The 22,246-nt window shown below is 39.5% G+C and overlaps 1 pseudogene; it reads right to left on the reverse strand.

The window, feature by feature from the left end:
* Positions 1 to 11,083: 11,083 nt before the first annotated feature.
* Positions 11,084 to 12,551, reverse strand: LOC127623050 (uncharacterized; annotated as a pseudogene).
* Between the last annotated feature and the right edge of the window lie 9,695 nt (positions 12,552 to 22,246).

Below are 22,246 nucleotides of genomic sequence, written 5' to 3' on the forward strand. Positions count from 1 at the left end.
TTTGTTAATTGTTTGAGAGATATTTGGGTAAATATAAAATTTTACACAAAATGTTGTTAAATTGCATTAAATATGTGTTCACAAGAGTCATAAATTAAAATTGAGTGTTTGTCATGGATTATTTTTGAAGGATGCATTTGGATTGTATGTTTGGAATTTGACCACATTTGTGCACATGTGCAAGAGCTGGGTATGTAAATGTTGTATTAATCATATTTTATTTAATGATTTATAGCCCAGATTTTTCCAAATAAGTGTAATATGTATTATGTGTGAAAATATGAGAATTCTATTATTTTAAACTGTTGTAAATATCCTTAAAGCATAGTTATGTATACGAGATTAATGGAAAGGCGGTGGCAAGAACCGGCTTGACAATATAAAAAATAGTTTAATTATAAACTTAACCAAAAATACAAACACACACACAGGTGTCGGACAGCTGTACGTAAATTTCTCTCTCTCTCTCTCTCTCTCTCTCTCGCACTGCCGACTTTGGTCGGTCCTATAGGATATTTGGTACTGATGAATTTAGAAGGGAAATGTTAAAATGCCCACATTCTCACCATTATACAGGTATGTAAGGGTATTTAGTATGCTAAATGTAGAAGGGAATTTAGGGTCTCGAAATATGTCAGCTATGAACTAAATTAAACTGTCCTTATTGTACATTATTATGATATGTATAATGGAATAAGTCATGTTCAACCATTATAAATTAGATATAAATAACTAGATTATTCTCCACCATTAAAATCACAATACAATGTTTCATTGTATCCGCTCACAATTTCTACAGTAAGGAATTAGCTTTAATAAGTGAATTATGATTAATTGTGACATTAGAGTGACATTATTCTCATGGCTTATTGAAAGTAATATCACACAAATTTAGGTACAGCTTTGAAGCTACATTTTTTGGAAAAATGGATGAGCTTATTAATCAAAAGATACCACAGTCATTCATCTTTGAATACAGACAAACTTTATTGCTATTCTAAACATAAATCTAATCTAACACATATATACATAAGACAGGTTGGTGAGAAGAATGATAGAATGTGAAATAAATGATCAATACAGTGAAAATGAACTTAATGGATTCTGTTGACAATTAATTAAGAACCATTTAACCTTATTTGAGTCTACATCGATTTGCTCTCAGATTACCCAAAGTATTTAACAAATACACCATTACTTTGAGCACAAAATTACTTATGTGTAGTGGTGTTTCGTTGCGTTCTTTGTGTTGCTTGGTTCTTGGCTCTTGTTCGAAATTCGTTCCGTCAATGTTTTGGACCTCTAAGATCGGAGTTATTGTCTGTATGAATGATGAGGTTGGCTTTGATGCGAGGCCTTCACATGGACCATAGAGAGTGAGAGGCTTCCACGGGATTTTGAGTTCCGAGATTCCTTGAACCTCACATGGCATGGATCTGGTTCCGACAAGATCCAGAGAAGACCACAATGGAAGAGTCAGAGCGAAGTCTGAGCAGTCAGTGGAGCAGGAGAGACAAGCAGAGAGGGAAGATGACAAGAGAAGAGCAGAGAGGAAGAGAGCGTGTTCCTGTTTGAAAACATTTGAACTGATATTGGACTCATGCCTAAAGGTCCCCTCTCGGGAACTCCCAGAGTGTGTGTTCTGTCTTTTATTGCTTTGACCTTTGAACTTAGGGCCTCTTTGCAGAGAAGTTTTCAAGTCATATGGAAGTCTCTTTGTAAGTTTTATTGGCCAGATGTGAGACTTACTGGCACCAAAGTCTTTCCATTTATGACGTTGTGGAATTGGTAGCGCAGAGAACTCAACTACAGTGCATCCCTCCCCCTTCCCGGGTTTCAGCACCAGTGTAAAGAGAGGTCATGGAAAGGAGGATGCGAAAACCGGCTTGATAATATAAATAATATTTTAATAAGAAACTTAACCAAAAAGACAAACACACAAAGGTGCCAGACAGCTGCCCGTAAATCTCTCTCTCTCTCTCTCGCACTGCTATCTTTGGTTGGCCCTTATCCCTCTCGAGGGCTAATTAGCCTGATTAGGGGCCAGGTGTGCAGAATCACGACCCAGCCCCGCCTTCCACCCTGCCACAGGTTAGAAATGAATAAAATGCTTTGAGTGATTTAAGTATGTTTTAAATGTATAAAAGGCTGTGAATGATATAATCATGTATTAAGTATATGTATCAAGTATGTTATGAAGTACTGTATATGGTTAAGCTGATGCCCTGTTTGTATTTTGTATTTACTATATTTCAGTTCGGTTTTTCATTTTACTATATTTTTCTATATTTATTTATTCCCCATTTCAATGTGGCTGCATCGATCACTGTCCTTTTTCCGAGACAGCAGTCAGAAATAAAAACCCCAAAAGTTATTTTTTGTATCCTGTGTTGTTTTTTACCACCCACCAGCTACAGATAAGAAATACATTATGGGGTATTTTTGTCCCTACCATGAGTGAATCAACACAATATACATTCAGCCAATGCAAAATAATGGTTATATTTATATTATTATATAACAGGCCATGTAGAAACACTTTAAAATGTAATAAGGTCCAAAGGAAATTAACAATTTTATTGATGCTCTCAGTTAAAAACATCATAGTCCCAATGCTGTGATAATATTAAATGCGATAAAGTCCAAAGTGAGTTATTACGACATAGGCCTAGATATGAATATGCCAATAAAAAGTATTAATTCCCTTTGGACTTTTACACATTTTATCATACATTCTAGATGTCTGAAAATAATTAAATGCATAATTCTAAACCCTTTTGAGAGTGAATACTTCGTATGAGTGCCTATGGCAGCAATTCGAGTTTTGAGTCTTTTTGAGTAAGTGTCTATCCATATTGAACAAGTCCTCTGTAATCTTTGTGCATTCTTCTCGGCAAAATTGTTCCAGACAATCAAATTGTGAATAGCAATTTTTAAGCCACTCCAGGACATTTACCTTTTGATTACAAATTGTTTTCCATTACAGGTTGTCTGCATTGAGCCCTGCTTTAAAGCTTGATCCTGCCACTATGCTTTCCTAAACACTGAATTTGCTCCAAATTCAGTGTTTACAGTCCCAAATCAAACCCTACAATCATCCTTCAAAATGTATTTATAGATAGATATACTGTATTTGATGTTTGAAAGCACTTTGATATATTTTCATGTTTATTTCCATAAATATAACCTCTGTTGAATAATTGATTGTTTACAGTAACATTTTCTCACATTTTTAATGATGGCCTTCACTGTTAGTTTTATCATATTTAATGCCTTGATTTTTGGTTAATGTATGTTTTGTTTTAATAGGGTATTTTAGTAATTTAATGTCATGGTTTTATGCTGTAACACGATTCATTTAATACTTATACAATAGATATTTTAGTTGGTTTGTACTGGACTCAGTTCATTAGATTTTCCATTCACAAGTACAGTAAAGCTGTACCAAGGTTGTGGCAGGTAATGCTCCTTATAGAAAGCAACATAGTAAATTCAATATTAATCTTCATGTCCAGTAGCTCCAGAGAACCTCAGCTGATTGATGGAAGTCTGAGCAGGATTTGCAATTTCCTCAGCAATTGCAACAGATTTTTTATAGAGGATGGCAAGGCGTGCTTTCAGTTAAACAGTGCTATTCATTTTTGAGGAGGATGTGTGCATCAGAGATGCAGCTCTGCATATAATAACTTTTAAGGGCATTTACCACCCACACCAAATAATAGAGGCATATATGTGCACAAACATGCCTGATTGTACAGAACATTTTCACAAACATGCTTGATATGTACAGAACATTTTCAGAGCATAATGTTTCAAATCTCTAAAATGACAGCAGGCACCATTGTGAAGGCTTGTATGCTCATTCAATATAAAACTCATTAAAAATAAAACAAATTTTTGCATTCTCTCCTCAGCTTTGGGTTCTGAAATCAAACTGACAGACACTCTCTCTCTCTCTCTCTCTTTTTTTTTTGAATAATGTGCAGATTATATAGAGAGTGAGACTGTGAAAACACAGCCATCCACAACAAATACCTCAACGTATCCCCACTTTGAAAATCCATTTAGAGAACTATATTAATCTAAAAAGAAGTGATGGGGAGGTTTATGTAAAGAAAGCACTATTGCTGATGGAAATGTCTCATTCCCTTCTGTCATTCACTCGATGTTGTGTCGATGAAGTGACACTAGGGGTCGCTCTTGGGAGCCCCAAACACCTCTGATCTTTGAGAAAAGGCCAATGGGAATTGGCGAGTGGAATTTGCATGTCACATTTCCAAGACATAAGGGTATAAAAGGAGCTGGAATGCAACCACTCATTCAGGTTTTGTGCTGAGTAGCAGAGACAAGATCCTGGCCATTTCAGCGGGTAGTTCTGTGTTGTGGCAGGAGGGAAACAACGTCTCGTTCCCTCCATCATGGAATGGAGGTTACAACAGACATTCCCCTTCTGTCACTCACCCGACGTTGTTTAGATGAAGTGACACTAGGGGTTCCTCTACAAAACGGCACAACTAACTGAACTGTTACGTGGACTGGCGATGCAAGACTGGCAGACGTCTGTGTGCCTCGTAGCCAGTGCACCCGGCCGTCACTTAACCTCCCCCAATGCTATTACAGGCATCAAACGTTCCTCTGCACCTTGGGGACAAGTCGACTGCCCAAAAAAATAATGCCCTCTTCTCTTTTTTGCTCCCCAAAAGTGGTAGGGCAGGTCCTACCCGGGTGGGGAGGAGTTCTACAAACACGGTGACCAGGGGCAGAGAGACCTCTGTCAAAGGAAGACGCGGTTTACCAACGGGGAAACCATTTTGCAGAAAATACATTACAATGGTTCACCTGAGGGTAAACAGCACATGTGGAGCACCTACTCCAGTATAGGGCCTAGTTAGCACATGTACTGGGCCGGCAGCGAGTTTCTCTGAAAACTCGCCTGCCACAGAGCTAAGGAGGAAGGACATCCAGGGTCCACAACTTTGTGAACACAACTGGGAGTAATAAGTGCATGTCTTTACCTCAGTGGAGGGGAAATGTGCTATGTGCAAGCAGTACACCCAGCCAGCTGTCCTGGAACTTACCTGCTCGTACCTGACAACACACAGGACGAGACCAGCTCAACCCAGAGATTATAAAATTTCGCAAAGGTGTTGGGTGCTGCCCAGCCAGCTGCTCAACAGATGTCTTCTATAGAGGCCATTGGTCAGAACCCAGGAGGACAGCACACTCCTAGTAGAGTGGGCACGTAGCCCCCCGGGGGGTAGCATGTCCTGGGCATGATATGCCATAGCGATGGTTTCAATGACCCAGTGGGCGATCCTTTGTTTGGAGACAGTGCTCCCTTTCTGCTGGCCACCAAAGCAGACAAAGAACTGCATGGAGCTTCTAAAGCTTTTTGTGCGATCCAAATAGATGCGCAAAGCATGCACCTGACACAGCAAATCCAAGCCTGGGTCTGCCTCCTCCTGGGGCAGCGCTTGCATGTTCACCATCGGATCCCTAAATGGGGTCATGGGAACCATGGGCACATAGCCCGGTCGGGTATCATGATGACAGTAACTCGGACTGAACTCTAGGCACGTTTCGCTGACAGAGAACACCTACAGGCCCTCTACCCTCTTGATGGAAGTGAGTGCCTTAACCTCATCTGACTCTAGGGGCTCAAATGGAGCTCCCCATAGGCCCAGAAGGACCACAGAGCGGTCCCACGAGGGGATGAGGTACGACCTTGGGGGGGTTTATCCTCCTTTTGGCTATCAGGATCCTGATGATCAAGTCGTGCTTCCCTAAATACTTACTGTCTTCTGCATCGTGATGTGCCGCTATAGCGGCAACAATATACCTTCAATTTGGAGGGTGACAGCCGCCCCTCCAGCCTCTTCTGCAGGAAGGAAAGCACTGATCCAACTGCACAACACCACTTAGCGAACAGACTCCACTTCAGGGTATACAGACGCTTGGTAGAGGGAGCCCTGGCCTGAGTGATTTTGTCTACCACTGCCTGAGGTAGGCCACTTATGTCTACCACGTCCTGTCCAAGGGCCAGACATGAAGGTTCCAGAGGTCTGGTCATGGGTGCCAGATGGTGCTCCATCCCTGAGAAAGAAGGTCCTTCTTCAGGGGAATTCACCAGGGAGTATGTGCACCATGGCACCATGACCATATAGGGACTCGAGTCTGAAGCCAGTGCTGAAGCAGTCTCATATGAATTACCTGACCAGCGTGACCACCTCTGAGGATGTCATATTCCCCAGGAGCCTCTGAAATAATTTCAGTGGGACCGACATTTTCCGCCTGAAAGTTCTCAGACAGTTCAGCACCGACTATGTGCGCCTGCTCATGAGGCATGCCACAATTGAGACCAAGTCTAACTCCACAATGAGAAAAGTGATGGCCTGAACCAGGGAGAGCTTGTTCTTTTCCCAGTTGACCCGAAGCTCCAGCAGGCTGAGGTGCCTGAGCACCAGGTCCCTGTGCACACTCAACAAGTCTCCCGAGTGAGATAAAATCAGACATGCGTTGAGATTGTTGAGGATGCGGATGCCCACTTTCCTTAACTGGGCAATGGCTGCCTTTGCAACCTTCTTAAAGGCGTGAGGTGACAGGGACAGACTGAAGGGGTGGACCTTGTACTGGTATGCCCGGCCCCCAAAATTTCATTTTTGCATCAGCATAACAGGAGTCTGTGTAGGGGCCATAAAACCCCTTTTTCATCTCAGCTAGAGGAACAGGCTCTATCACGTCCTTCCGTAGAAGGGACGCAATCTCCACGGCAGCTGCGTTCTCACCTTTCACTGAAGTGAAGCATACGGCGTTGAACCTGGGTGGGTGCCTGACGAACTGAATCACGTAGCCGAGTCGGACAGTCCTGATCAGCCATTGCAATGGGTTGGGGAGCTTGAGCCATGCCCCCAAGCTCCGAACAAGGGGTACCAAAGGAACAATCACGTCGGACGTACCAGCCGGTGGAGCCTGAGTTGCCACTCGTGACCATGCCGAGTCCAGGGACATCAAGGCACTTACCTGGCTCCTTGTGCCCACACCTGGAGTGGTCTGGGATGGGGAGGAGGAAAATCGTCCTTGCGACCTTTCGAGACCGACACATCGGGGACGGGATTGTGCCACAGCTGGGCACGTGAGGGAAGGAGGCCCACCTCCGAGGCACCGTACCTGCCGAAAGGAAACGGTGCCCTGCGGTCTTGATACAGACAGCCGTCGACACCGACTGTATGACCCAGGAAGTAGGGAAACTGCTCTTTTCATTAAAATGTGGGTACCACAGCCTGTTGGGGGTGCTGCAAAATCATAAGACTGGCCCTCCACCGGGGGAAGGAGTGGTCTGCTTAAAAGCTCCCGTGTCGCAGGTTCCCGACTTCCTGGGCTGCCCGTCTCAAGGGCGCTTCACTTCGAGGAAGCCTTCCTCAGGTTCTTGGTGGCTGCCAGTGAGATGGGTAGTGTCTGTTCAGTGGAGCTGGTGTTGTCTCGTGGAGGCGGCCTGTCCAGCAGCACTGTAGGCCTTATTCGCCACCGACAACGTAAGCCTACAGGCCCTGGACAGGAGCTTCTGGCAACTCCGCCAGGTGGCGGCGCTCTGCGGGCACAAGTGCACCACAAACTTAATCCACCTGGGGAATCACTGAGTACCATCGAGGGTAGTGAGAGCAGAGGAGCCCGTGAACCGGTTCCAGGAAGTAAAAGGTGCCTGCCATGACCGTGTGAGCTCCTCATGCATCTCCGGGAAGAAAGAAATGGTGGGGAGTGTGGCCGTGAGCGGCGCTCTGGACCCAGGAACCAATCATCGAGTCGTGAGGGTTCGGGGGGAGTGAAGGATTCCACTCCAGGCCGACACTCGCAGATGCCGCCAGCTCCGCATTGGCCTGCGACAGGTTTACCACACCCGAGGGTGGGAGCTCAGCTGAGTCCTCTGCATCAGACAGGTTGAGCCCGCTCTCCGATGCTGCTATCAACAGCTCATCCTCTTCACGAGCCAGTGAACCTGCCCTGAAACAGCCCGCTGTCTCATCCCAGAACTTGACAGGGCATTATGTAAATATTAAGATTAATTATTATTTATAAATACTTTGTATTTCATCTGTAAGAAAAAAAAAAATATTCTAAAATATTTCACTCAGGCATTCAGTCAAAAACTCTACATTTCCATACAGTTGTTTGTTTTTTGTTTATTTATATGATTGCTGAAATCCCCAGCCTAAATAAAACCTCTGCTATTGTGCCAAATATCTGCTGTTCACCTATTATTTCAAGTGATGAGACTTTTTGTTTTTAACACACCATGTCAAGTTAAAAGTAGTTCAAATTTAATATATTGTAATTTTTTTTCAATTTTGTTCCATTCTGTTGTGCTCCATCTAGCTCTTTTTAATGCAAGAATGTGCCATGTGTGAACGAGTCCTTTCTCTTTCCATGCTGCCTGCTCTTGGTTGGTTTGACTAGGCTCACTTCAGACTTAAAATATGCTTTGAATTTAGGTGGAACTTCATGTTGATTTTCTTAATTTGTAGGAACATGTGGGTAATGGAAATTGCATTTAATGTGGTAAATGTACAGCTCTATTTTAAAGTGACACACATTAGCCAGCATAAAAGGATAACAATGAACTGTGCAAGGCTTTCTACTCTGCTTAACTCATAATATCCTTTACATGTTAAAAGCTTTACATTAATGTCTGAGCTGCTAGCAAGGCCCTGTTTCAAAGATGCTTTTGCTCTTTCTTTGTGGCATATTGATTTCTATGAGTTTTTCCTTTCCCAACAGCCCTCAGATGTTACAAAAGGGAAGATTTTTGCCTTGTAAAGTCCAAAAGTCAACATGTTTTGAAAAAGGATAGATGTAATAATTTCCAAAATTCACAACATGTTTTTATCTAACGAAATATTCTGCCTCAATCCATGTTTGTTGGCGTTTAGACTTTCAAAACCATTTTCACTGTGGTGAAAAAACTTTGTGTACAGAAAAAACTGTACACAAAGCGAGGCATGCACCTTCTGGGGCAGTCTAGCAGCTAATATATAATATATATAGGCCTATGTATTTGTATAGTCTAGCACTATTATATATTACAAAAAAAGATTGTATTATGTAGGACTATCTGCGTTCGCTTGGCGCTCCATTTGATCCATATTACTCTATTTTATTCAATACATTTTTAGGGTGATGACGCCATAAAATATGACGACAGACATTAGAAGCTTCATTCTAAAACCTCAATAGAAGTTTTGAATGTAAATATGACATGAAATTTGGTACAGTCTAGTATGAACGGTCAGAATGACCGCTATGCCCATTCTAGTAGTTATAGAATTCCGGTAGTTCTAGTATTAAATGCAAGTACAAGTCTATTGCTTGATTAGTGTCCTTTGGAAGATCAAAGCGTGTCTCAGCCATGACAGTATTACAAATGTCATAGACAGTAATGTCTTTGTATTGAAGGCCAAGTTTAAAATATATCTTTATAAATTCATGCGCATCCATGCTCTCAGTATCTTTGAGTAAATGAATGATGGCAATGACGCAATCGGAAAAGAGCTATACACACACCGGAAACTGTAACGCGTGCGCACGCGAAACGTTTCTCGTGCTCACTAGAAACTTTCTCGTGCTCACGGGGGGGATTGTCCCTGAAATAAGTGCACTGTAAGTCGCTTTGGATAAAAGTGTCTGCCAAATGCATAAATGTAAATGTAAATGTAAGAAAAACACAACTGGGATAGGAGCTGGGAGGGGCTGCCGTGTGTCTGATGTGCCTATGTGTGGTGCACTGCTGTGCAGAGAGGGGGAGGGAGGGTATCAGAACTCGACAAAGTCTCATCTCCCGACCTGAATTTATTTAAATAAAAAAGCACCCCAGAAAAATAGGCACTTTCTCTCAAGGAAGAAAAATGGCAGGTACTCGAGCCCCTTTTGATGTATATGTGTGCACATGCCTGTGTATAAATGTTTTCCATCTGAATGGACTAAATATTAAATGAAACAAATGACAATAAAATGCAAAGTAGTCTCTTCAGTAATCAAAATACTTTTTGAATGTGACTGTATTCTAATTACCAATAATTTATATTGTAACTGCAGTGGAATACAGTTACTAATATTTTGTATTTTATATACGTAATCTCGTTACATGTATTCTGTTACCCCTCAACCCTGCTTTTATGATGATATCCTGATGGATGCCATTTGCTATTGAGTGCCTCAATGCTCCAGAGATATCTGCTTCATCCTGCAACAAAGCATTTATTACGCAAACAGCAATTAAACCTAGTATATTAAGTCTTCTAAAATCTGTGCAGAGAACTTGGAATGAACTTTGAAAATTATATACACAAAACCTTTTTCTACATGACAGATAACACTGATTCAGTTACAGATTGACAGGCCAAAGAGATCATAATTTGTGTTTTAGAAATTGACCTCTGGTGACCTCTTTCATCTTTTCATCAAAACATCTACTATTATTTGAGAAACACAGTTGGAGTGAAGTGGTTGTTGTCCTTATCTGTGACAAAGGTTTAAGGCAGAACAATATTGCTGTTGTGCCTTTAATTAACCCTCCTGTTATCCTCAAATTTACTACCATCTTTTATCCTTGGGGTCAATTTGACCCCAGTAATTTAAACCTCTAGAATATGTTTTTTACCCAAGTTTATGTGTCAGGTTCTTTATGTTTCTTTGTTGATTACCTAAATAACCATTTAAATAAAACAATTTCTGTTATCAAGGATAGTAACATGTATTATGTTCAGGGTCAATTTGACCCCAGGGAAACAAACACAATTTCAAACATTTAGAAGGATTTTATTTAGAACATCAGAATCAGAACATCAGAAAGAAACACATAACAGTTCTTTGCTTAAAAAAAAGAAAAAAGAAACACACATATAAAAAATAAATTTGAGCATTGTGTCAGGGATTGTTATATGTTACTGTAATTGCCATGTATGCAAACATGTATGTGTGAAAACAAAGTTATGTAGTCACCAAAATGAGGGATGTGCTCCTTGCAGATGTATTTATTGCATCTCACAAAGGTGTTGCTGGTCTTGGAGTCATTTCTGTTGGGACAGACCTGTCACATGCCACATTTCCTGCCTGCAGTTTGAACCACTGGTGTGTGTATCTCCATTTGGATGTTCTTCACAACAGTTGCAGAAGCTGTTGATGCTCTTGGAAGGCACCATCTTCTCTCGACATGAGGTTTCACCAGTGCGTAACCTAGCTGCTCCAGGAAAATTGTCCTTCGACTCCCTTCGCTGTTCCAGTCCTTGATTATTTTGGTCTATAATGCAAAGGCATCGTAGGCACTCACATCAATGATGTTGAAGAAAATTATGAGAGGCCAATGGGCTGTCATGCATCGGCAGCTGTAGGTGGCTGTGACCTTGTCTAGATTATCAACCCCTCCCTTTGTCTTGTTGTAGTAAAAGCCATTTGTGGTTTCCTGTCTTCTCTGGTGCTCAGGGCAGCATCTTTGTGCATGGTGCTCATCAGCAGGACATTTTCCCATTCTTGGGGCAATAGTGGCTCTGCCAATGAAGGCAAACATTGAAGATGTTACCTTCCTGTTCTTCATCACAAGAAGCTCAGAGGGAAGCTCCAGCTTGTTTTTTCTCACTGTCCCCAACATGGTAACCTTCCTTTTCAGCAGTTCCTCACCCAGGGCGTACAATGTGAAAAAAATGTATCACATGTAATGTCATGAACAGTCAGTCCTTCAACCATGTCTAGTACCACTCTCATGCCTTGATTTTTTTCAGGTGCTTCCTTAGGGGATTTACCATTGTAAACCTGCATATTCAAGGCATAGCTGGTCTGTGCATCACATGCTGCCCATATTTTGATACTGTATTTGGCCGGTTTGCTTGGTATGTATTGTGTGAAGGGACAGTACCCACAAAATGCAACCAAACATTCATCCACAGTGACGTGGGGGCCTGGATTGTAAAGAAAGGATAATCGCTGGACCCACGTGTCCCATACATCCAATATTACTGCAAGTTTGTCACACTCTCATCGGCCCTGCCTTGTTTCTCTGTCATCAAAGCGTATGATGCAGGAGAAAACATGGAATGTCTTTAGAGATATGGTGGCTGGAAATATTGCCCTTCCAGTGTCAGTATTCCTAAGGCTTGCTATTGCTTTTTCTTTTGACTTGTACAATCCTGCCGAAATTAACAACTCAATGTAGGCTTTCAAGTGGGTCACATCCAAGTCTTTCCAACTGTCCCCATATATGTGCCTCCCCTCTAAGTTTGTCATCTCAAGTATATCCTTTTCAATTGATGGTGTTGCGAAGAGCTCAAATGCTGTTTTTATGTCTTAGACATGGTTAACAGCGTATCTGGTAGGGCCTGGAACAATTTGATGACATTAGCAGCAATAAGTCTACCCTGTCTTTCAAGTGGGGAGAGGGACCATAATAACTTTCCATTTTTGGAAGGTAATGTGCCTGCTGGTGGTTGAGACAACAGTAGGGTCAACACTAAGAGTCTCATTCTCATCAGAGGAGGATGCCTCTTAATCAGGGTCCTCCTCAACATTATACTCTGTCTCAGACACATTCTCCTCTATGTCATTTTAACTGCCAAAGAACTGTGACTAAACTCATTGACAGAAAACCTTTGCTTAGAGGTAATTTTCAATTGAGAGAGAGTATAAAGAGAGAGCCCAGAGAGCACCAAGAGAAATTGTTTAGAAGGCTGCTGTGCAAGCTTATATATGTTTGCTCCTCCCCTATGTTGGATGAACTATCAATGTCCCCGCGAGAAATATGTTTTCCCTCCCCCACGGAGTGGTAAAAATCGAAATTCTCGTGTGAATTATGTTTTCCCCTCCCCCATATCGTGTAAACTATCAATGGTTCTCGCAATACTACAGGTTTGGGCATGTTGGGTTAGGGCCCTAAAGCAGAGGGAAGATTTTGAAGATTATATAATTGCATGTTACAGTGATCTCAATATCGTCCAAAACAACCAAAACAAATGTGTGTCAAATTTTGATATTTCATATGTTGTATTCAGCTAAAACAGCCTGGGCTCAAATTGACCCCAAAGAACACTAATGCTACAGAATGTGTACAGGACATTGAAAGAATATCATCATGTTAATTTTATGTTTACCCATTTATCCCCATTAATTAGGAAAAGACATTAAATGACCTCAATCATGTATTTCGAGACATTAAACATTGAATGGGGTCAAATTGACCCTAAAGATAATAGAAGGGTTAAATCATCTGTATTGGAACAACAGGGAGTTCTGGGGTGAGAAACACCAAGCCTGTTTAATGACATTATATTAAAATGCAAAATTTTGCCTGCAGCAACCATCATTCCAGAGTGAACACAGTCTTTAAATGAACACTTAGTGTGTTGAAGCATTCACAAATCTGACGCAGTAGTTACAAATATACACAAATGTGTTTTGCAAATGTGTTGAGAATGTGACATGTTAATTTACAGTATATACAGTATGATTGTTTGTGTGTGTGTGGGCAGGTTTGGGTGGTTTACAAGGAAAACATTTTTTAGGTTGCAAACAGTTAATTACAAGGGTATTTTGCTATATATATGATTTATGAGGATATTTCTATTGTCCCCATAATTTAAATTGCTTAATACTAAACTGTTTTTTTGAAAATGTAAAAATGATGAAAGTTTTTTGTGAGGGTTAGGTTTAGGGGTAGGGGATAGAATCTATAGTTCATACAGTATAAAAATCATTATGTCTATGGAGAGTCCTCATAATGATAGCTGCACCAACGTGTGTGTGTGTGTGTGTGTGTGTGTGTGTGTGTGTGTATGGGTGGTTTATGAGGATGTTTTTAGGTTTCAAACGTGTAATTACAATGGTATTTTGCTATAAATGTGGTTTATGAGGATATTTCTAGTGTCCCCATAATTTAAATTGACCGTGGGTTGTAAAAATGCAGAAAGTTTTACATACACATACACAAAGAAAAGCAGTGCATCCTTCATTGCTAGTTCTAATATTACTGTTGGAAATTTGGTTGATGTAGATCACTACCGATCAAATACGGATTAAAGTGCCTGCATACCTCCACCATTATATGTAGGCGAATTTGGTTGTATTAATGTACACGGTACAGATTAAAGTGCATTCTAAAGTGTTATTCTACTTTATTCTGTAAGGAAATTTATAATGGAATTAGTCATGTTCGACAACCATTTAAATTAGATAAATTACAAATAACACGATTATTTGTCTGAATAAATTTTTAGACCATTAAAATCATAATACAACATCTTGTTGAATCCACTCACATTTTGTAAGGAATTCGCTTTAATAATAGAATTATGATTAATTCACTTATTGGAGTAATATTATTCTCATGGCTTATTGAAAATAATATTACACACATTTAGGTACAGCTTTGAAGCAAAATATTTGAAAACAAGGTTGGTGAAAATGAACTTTATGGAGTTTGTTAACAATGACTTAAGAACCATTTATCCTTTTTTGAGTCTAAATCGATTTGCAATCAGATTACTCAAAGTATTCTACTAATACACCAACACTGAGCAAAAGCCTAGAGATGTACTTGCATGTCTTTGCGTTTCCTTGCATTGCGTTTCCTTGCATTGAATTTCCTCGCGTTGCTTGGTTCTTTGGCTTTGTAGAAAGTCTGTCAATGTCTTGGACTCTGCTATGATCATGGATAATTATTCTCTGGTTGAAGGGAGGCCTTCTGCAAGAAGGACTCGCGACTCCTGTTAGGTGTGTGAACTGTAGAGCAGAGAGTGAGAGGCTTTACTCTGGAGAGTTCTTTCTTGGGAATTGGCCACACCCCCAAATGTGTCCTTAGCCAATCAGAAGTGGCTTTTCAGAGTCACATGGTCGACTGGTCTGTCCATTTCCCAAAGTTGATTTGCAATCCTTTGTGGAGGATTCTTACAAACTCCCGCTCAAAAATAGTGCATGTTTAATCATGAACATTTATATCTGGACAACAGTACAAGAGACATGACATTCATTGTCATCAACATTCTCTACATAAACAAGCAAGCATTTACATACTATATATGACATTCTTTCATGAATATTATACGTGTAAGCAATAAAAAATGAAAATCCCTGTCAAAAGCGCGATCAGGATTTAAACAATACATGAAGGGCAAGCCTACTCGGTGGGATTTTAAATTATGGGTAATTGCAACATCAGACACGGCTCACTCACTTGGCCACTAAAGTAGTGGAATCGTTACTGCAGCCATTCAAAGACCAGGGCCACAATGTTTAGTTTGACAACTTTTACACATCCCCAGCTCTTATGGTTAAGTTGTTAGAAATGGGAACTAATGCCTGTGGGACATGCAGGGTGAATCGTAAACTGTTTCCTGCAGAATTTAAAGATATCAAAAGATGGGAACACAAGACAGCTCATGGGGATATGAGGTGGTGTATGATTGAGGGGAATATACTTGTAATTCAGTGGAAGGACATGCATGTGGTTACATGCCTCTCCAATTTCCACAATGCGAATGGCTCAACACAAATTACTAGGTTTGTAAAAAATGATGGCGACTGGACAAACGTAGTAGCCCTCCAGCCCACTGTCATCAGCGATTATTACAAAAATATGTGCGGTGTTGATAGGTCAGACCAAATGATAAAATCTTACGATGTCCTACAAAAAACTCAGAAGTATTGGAAGAATCTTTTATTCCACTTCATAGACATTGCCGTCGTCAATAGTTTCATACTGTTTAAGGAATGGCAACACATTCATGCGGCACCAGCGGATGAGCGTAGGCCATTGAACTTAACCCAGATAGATTTCAGAGCAAACCTGGATCGTCAACTGGGAGTTATCGATATTCACGCAAGTTTTCCTTTGCAAACACTAAAGCCTGTAGACCCACCTACATTTGAAGAGTCCTCTAAGAGATGTTGGCTATGCTATCAGAAAAGTAAGACTGAAAATAAAACTAAAGTAGCTTGTTGCACGCCGGTATGTAATGACAAAGACTTTGCTTGATTTGCAATAGGAACTGTTTTCAGTCTTGGCACTCAGCTGAGTGTGACCAGTTTCACGAAAAAGCCTAGGTTGGGCTTAGTTTACTGGTGTTGTCGTCCTCCCCTCTTTTCTCCCTCTCTTCTCTCCATGGGTATTGCAGTTGTTGAGTATTTATGAATTTATATATATTCTGTTCCTGCACTCTTTATTAAAAATGTATTTACTGTAGATAGTTCGAAAGTTAGATTTTTTATGTTTTGCTGTGTAATGCGTGTGTAATTCTAATGTTCAAATTAAATAAAGTGTGTGTTTTATTGAACACATAAAATGTATATTTCAGTGTTTGTGTCCTTCAATTTCAGATGCAATCTCAATTTATTATTAAAGGTGCTCAAAAGGAGTATTTGAGGAGTGGTCATGTGAAATGTATCTTAACATTCTAAATGTTTGTTTTATTCAAATTGCCCACTAATCACTAGAATGGTCATAACTTTTAAAATGTAGACTATATTTCTAATCTGTCTGCTATTCAACAACTGCTATCCCACAAAATTTATAATAAAAATAATCATACATATTTTTATATCATTTGAAAGCTTCAAAATGGTATATAGAGTATACCAGGTGTGTGATGTTATATGAATATAATATGAATTTGGATTTGAATACTACATTCTGGCACAGAATGGAATTTTCTGAATTTTGGGCTCAGGCTGGAAGTGGTTAAACAACTCCCATGCTTTAAAAACCGATTTATAAAAACTCAGAAATGGACAAAGTTCATTTGAAACAAAAGACTTTTCAATTAAAAACAATTGTTTATCAAGCCCAAAGCCCCCAATACTTTGTGGTATGGATTGACCATAGACATTCCAGGGCACTCTGTCTGACCAGTATATCAAAATTTGCTGCATTTGAAGCCTTATTTCCATAAACTTGATTCCATGTGTTTTAATACCTGTCCACTCCCTGATACTGGAAGATATAAAATTCCAGGAGGGAGCCAATGAAGACCAACCAAAATAAACATTTATAAAAATGAATCAATAAAAAGACTTTTTGATCAACAGAAAGTAAATGCCTAGGAGGATCTAATACTGTTAGTTTATGCCAAAGCATTGGGGCTGCCAGATTATTTTCAACAAGGCATTTCCCTATAAGAAAGCTGAGGAAGAATCCACCTCCACCTCTCATGTCTCCCTATTATTTTATCAGCTAAACCATTCCAGTTCTTTTTCATATAGTCAATATTACCAAAATAAATTCCATGAATTTAATAACATTTATATCCCATTTACCATGTTGTGGTAACTGTGGAGGTCCTGTAATCTGCCAGTCTCTCAAAGCAGTGATGTGCATTTATGCCAATTAATGCAAGCCGATGTTGCTTTTTTATTGTATTCTTTTACAATTGTACAAGCATTGGTGGTGACATCATCAGTATTTCTGATAAAAAACAGTTACATCATCAGCATACACTGTAAATTTGACATGAACAGTCTCTGAGAACCCTGGAGCACCAAATTCATGCAGTTGTTTTCTTAATGATGACAACAGAAGTTCAACTGAACTAGTATTTAAAAGTTCAGAAAGTGGGCAGCCCTGGCAAATACTCATTACTGAAAAAGGCCTAGTTAGATGACCATTAATCCTCAACATACTGAATGTGTCATTGTACAGCAATTCAATGAAAGACACAAAATGTGGATTAAACCCAAAAGCTTTCAAAATTTTGAACAAATATAAGTGGTTCTCTCTATCAAAATTATTTACTTGATCTAAAGATAAGAGACCTATATCAAATGTGTTTTTTAGCAACTGCAATTATAACCCTTATTTAAAACAAATGATCAGAAATAGTCCATTTAGGGATTCAGTATGTTTGGTCTTCATTGTCCACAGTTGCTATGCATTTCTTCAATCTATTAGTCAAGGCTTTTTGACAATCTTCAGATCAACACAAAATAAAGATACGGGACACCAGTTGTTTCAAAATCCAAGGTTCCCTTTTTTTTGCAATAACACTGTTATTGTTAACACAGCTCTTTGACAACTCAGGGAAAACATTTCCCTCTCAATAGATTTCTGTAGGACACTGTAGAGGTCTTGACCAATCAGACTACAGCAACACTTATAAAATTGGATGGAAGTGTATCCAGTCCATGTGAATTCCCAGCATTCTATTCCTGCACAGCCTTTGAGAGCTCAGCAAGTCAAAACACTTTCTAAACCCAATGTGTCCTTTTTGGACAACTGTGACAAATCACAAAAAAAAAAAAAAAATGCATCAGCTGCTGTTTCTTCACAGGGTTCTGATCTGTATAATTCTTCATAAAAGTAGACGGTAGTTGAAAGAATTGCTTGCTGGTCAGTTGTTTCCCGCCCATTGGGAAATTTCATTCTATGAAAACATTCCTGTTCACTTCTGAAGTAAAAAAAAAAATCTGTGGGGCATCCATATCATTCAGCTGAGCATATCTATTTCTAACCATAGCTCCATTGCCTTGTCCTCCAATAAGTTACTTAAAATAAGTTTATTATTTTCAATAATGTCAGCAGACACTGATCCACCTCTATTGTAACGATTACTTTGGTGGAAAATGTATTGTTCTAGCATCATCATTTTCTTCTTTAAAGCTGTGGTATTATGTGCAGTATATTATTGACAAACGTTATTTATCTGAATGTGACAGGGCGGAGGGCTCTTATCAGGCTAATCAAGCCTCCGAGAGGGATAAAGGTCAACTGCGGACGGTGGTGGGACAGAGAGAGAAAGCGTTTACGGGCAGCTGTCCATCTTATACGTGTGTTTGTTTTTGTTTAGTTTTATATTAAATATAATTTATATTGTCAAGCAGGTTCTTAACACAACTTATTTGTGCTCTACACAAATTATTTGAGTAACATTTCAGCCAGCTGTATTGTCTGATCACAGGAAATCTTCTCTCCACACATCTACAAGGTTATGTCTATTGATTGCAGATTTAAATGTTTCAACTGAACTCATATGAGGCTCCTCATGGTTCCTATCAAATACATGATCCACTGAGCAATTAAAATCACTCCCCAATACAACAACATTATCCTGAGGACAACTAGCTATTGCCTCAGAAAGTTTGTAAAAAAATAAAATATAATAACAAAAAATTATTACCTTTGATGGGAGCATATATATTAAAAATATAAAAAAATAGCATTACCCAACATTATATCAACTCTCAAATGTCATCCAGGTACTAATTAAAAGACAACTGGATTACTTTTAACCAACAGTGAAAACAACATTGCAAAACCTGCACTCAGGTTTGTTCCATGACTAAGTAAAACATTACCCTTCCATCCATTATGCCAGAGTGCTTCATTTTGTGTGTTGGTAAGTGTTTCTTGCAATAGAATTACATCTGCTTTTTTAAACACCAAATATTCAAATAAAGCAGTTTTCTTTCTTATATGCCGACAACCATTAATATTTAAAGAGCCAATACAAAAGATGCCATCAGGATGATGAAAAATAATAATAACAAAACAAACACTCCTAAATCCTCTGCACATGGATACTGTACCTAATTAATGATTTACAGCCTTGATCCTTTTCTTCACAGATGCCATACATTTCTTAGGCCAGTAACAATTTGGTTTGTCAAGCTCTTCTAATAAAGCTTTTTTCATTACAATAGCACAAGATTCAATAAAGAGTTTTAAATCTGGAAATAGCGTTTAGAATTTAGGGTTCCTATGATTTTTTGTACTATCCAAAAAAATAATTAATTTGTTTGACTGTATAGTAATGCAGCTTGAAGCACTTCCCCACAAAACTATCTTGGGAGTTTGCCTCAACATCATAAACAATCTCTGAGCATTCACCCTCTGAGCCGAGAGTCCGTTTTTTGTTTCTGAAAGTGGGTCCATGTCACCCTGTGATATACTATCACCTATTGTTTCCAAGTCAATTGAAAATTCACCCTCCCTGAGCACATCTAGCTCCTCAGACTGCACTAACCCACCGGTTTTCTCAGCATCAGTGAGTCTCACACAGCCTCGGGTATCCACACTGCCATCCTCTCCACTCTGTTTAACATTATTAACTTTAGGACCAACACTGTTGCTCTCAGCACCACTTTTCAGAGATATTGTACTAAAACGCTCTCCACTTTCAATCTGCACAGGCATTTCAATCTGTTGATCTGTCAATCTGTTTTTTTCTCATTCCGTTTCTGTCATTCTCATGCTCTGCATGCAAGTTAGATTCAACTTAATTTTTTTCTACTTTGAGCCTTTTTTTTCCACTGGACAGTTTTGTCTTATGTGTCCGTGTCGACCACAAACAAAACATTTAATCGAATCAGTGCCAATAAATATGGTATAGTCATTACATAAGACCCCCAACTGTACTGGTACTTCCAACGTTTGAAAGCTTTCATTGTCATTAATGCCTGACATCTGAAAGACATGACATGCTTTAGTTATGGGTTTTTAAACCGAAGGGATCATTTGAATAGGTCAAACCAGTTTACCATAACAAACCAATATGGCCCCAAGCATTTCATCAGATATGAACGGTGGACATTTGAAAGAGTCACCATTTTTGAAAAGTTGGATAATGGCAAAACCGGAACAAACACATTGTTTACTGAAAACCCAGTCTCAACCAGCTCATTGACCATTTCTATTTCTCTCAAAAATATTAAAATTGCTCTATTCATTCTAGAAACAGACACAATATTCTGCACTCCAAGCTTATTATCGATCACTTTTAGGACATCTTCAATTGCCGTCATCTCATCCAGAAAACATGTCCTGCAGTCAAGCCTGCTAAACAATTTCTTCTTTTTCCCACTTGTCTACATCTCGCGTCTTCAATGCGCGCATTCGTTCTCTCCACTGTGTTTTACACAGATTATTGTATCAATCTCAAACATCTGCTGATTAGGAGCCACATCAATTTCAAACCCTCACCACTCAAGAACAACCATAACAACAAACAACTGTGGTAAGTCATGGCATCTGCTCATGTAATTGCTTCCTGAATTGCATATCACATGTTTACTATAGATTCTCCCATCAGCAGTGAGGGATTCACATGTTAGGAATTATTCAGGCTGACAGAGAAGGTTAATGAGTTTGAGACACGCATCCGAACACTAGTGGAGGTCAGTGAGAAAGAGAAGCCAGTATACATCGGTTTGGATGTGGGTAGTACAGCATGCAACACAAACACTTTGGTTCTTGCTCTAGAGCCCCCACAGCAGGGTGATTGGGTGACGTCTCGGTGGCATACTTGCTCAGCAAAGGTACACCACTCTCCCATTCCTAGGGATTCCAATCGATTCTCCCTACTCAGTGATGCACCCACTGAGAATCATGTTGAAAGAGCCATAATAATTGGCGATTCTATTTTAAGGAATGTGGAAATAGAGACTCCAGCCAACATTGTTAAATGTATTTCAGGGGATCTGGCATCTGACATCAGATCAAATTTAAAAGTGCTGGCTAATCCTAAACTAATGATGTCTGATGAGGTTTATAGTAGATTACTGTAACTGAATTGCTGGACGTCTGAGTGGTGTCATAATTGTGTGGTGGAGAATAGCATAGGAATTAGCATAGCATAGACAAACTCCATCCATTCAGGGAAGGTGACACTCTCCTCCAAGTAATTTGGCTCATTGTCTTAATAATGATAGTATTTGACTAACTGGGGCCCATGTTAGGAAGCAAACAAACTGGTTAATCCAAAAGTCTGTTAACTGCCTTGATCACAAAAACTAAAACAAATAGAGACTGTATCACCAAGATATCACATAGAGACTGTGTCTGTTCTCTGAAATACCAAACACAAAACTGTCACTAAATCGTTTAGAAAAAAAAATTGATTAAGGTCAAACATGAAAAAACTAAAATTAAAAATAGAAGATAACCATCATATAAAGTTAGGGCTACTAAACATTAGATCTCTTTCTACCAAAGCACTAATTGTAAATTAAATTATTACAGATCATATTTTGGATGCACTCTGTTTGACTGAACCTGGCTCAAACCAGATTAATATATTAGTTTAACATAATCTACTCCCCCAGGTTATTGTTATAAACATGAGCCTCGTCTGAAGGGTCGGGGAGGAGGTGTTGCTACAATTTACAGAGACGTTTTTGGTGTTACTCAGTGGACAGGATATAAGTTTAAGTCTTTTGAACTAATAATGCTTAATGTGACACCGTCAGATACAAATAAAAAATCTCTGTCATCTTTTGCCCTTGC

Source organism: Xyrauchen texanus, chromosome 29 (assembly GCF_025860055.1).
Source record: "Xyrauchen texanus isolate HMW12.3.18 chromosome 29, RBS_HiC_50CHRs, whole genome shotgun sequence".
Taxonomy (NCBI): Eukaryota; Metazoa; Chordata; class Actinopteri; order Cypriniformes; family Catostomidae; genus Xyrauchen; species Xyrauchen texanus.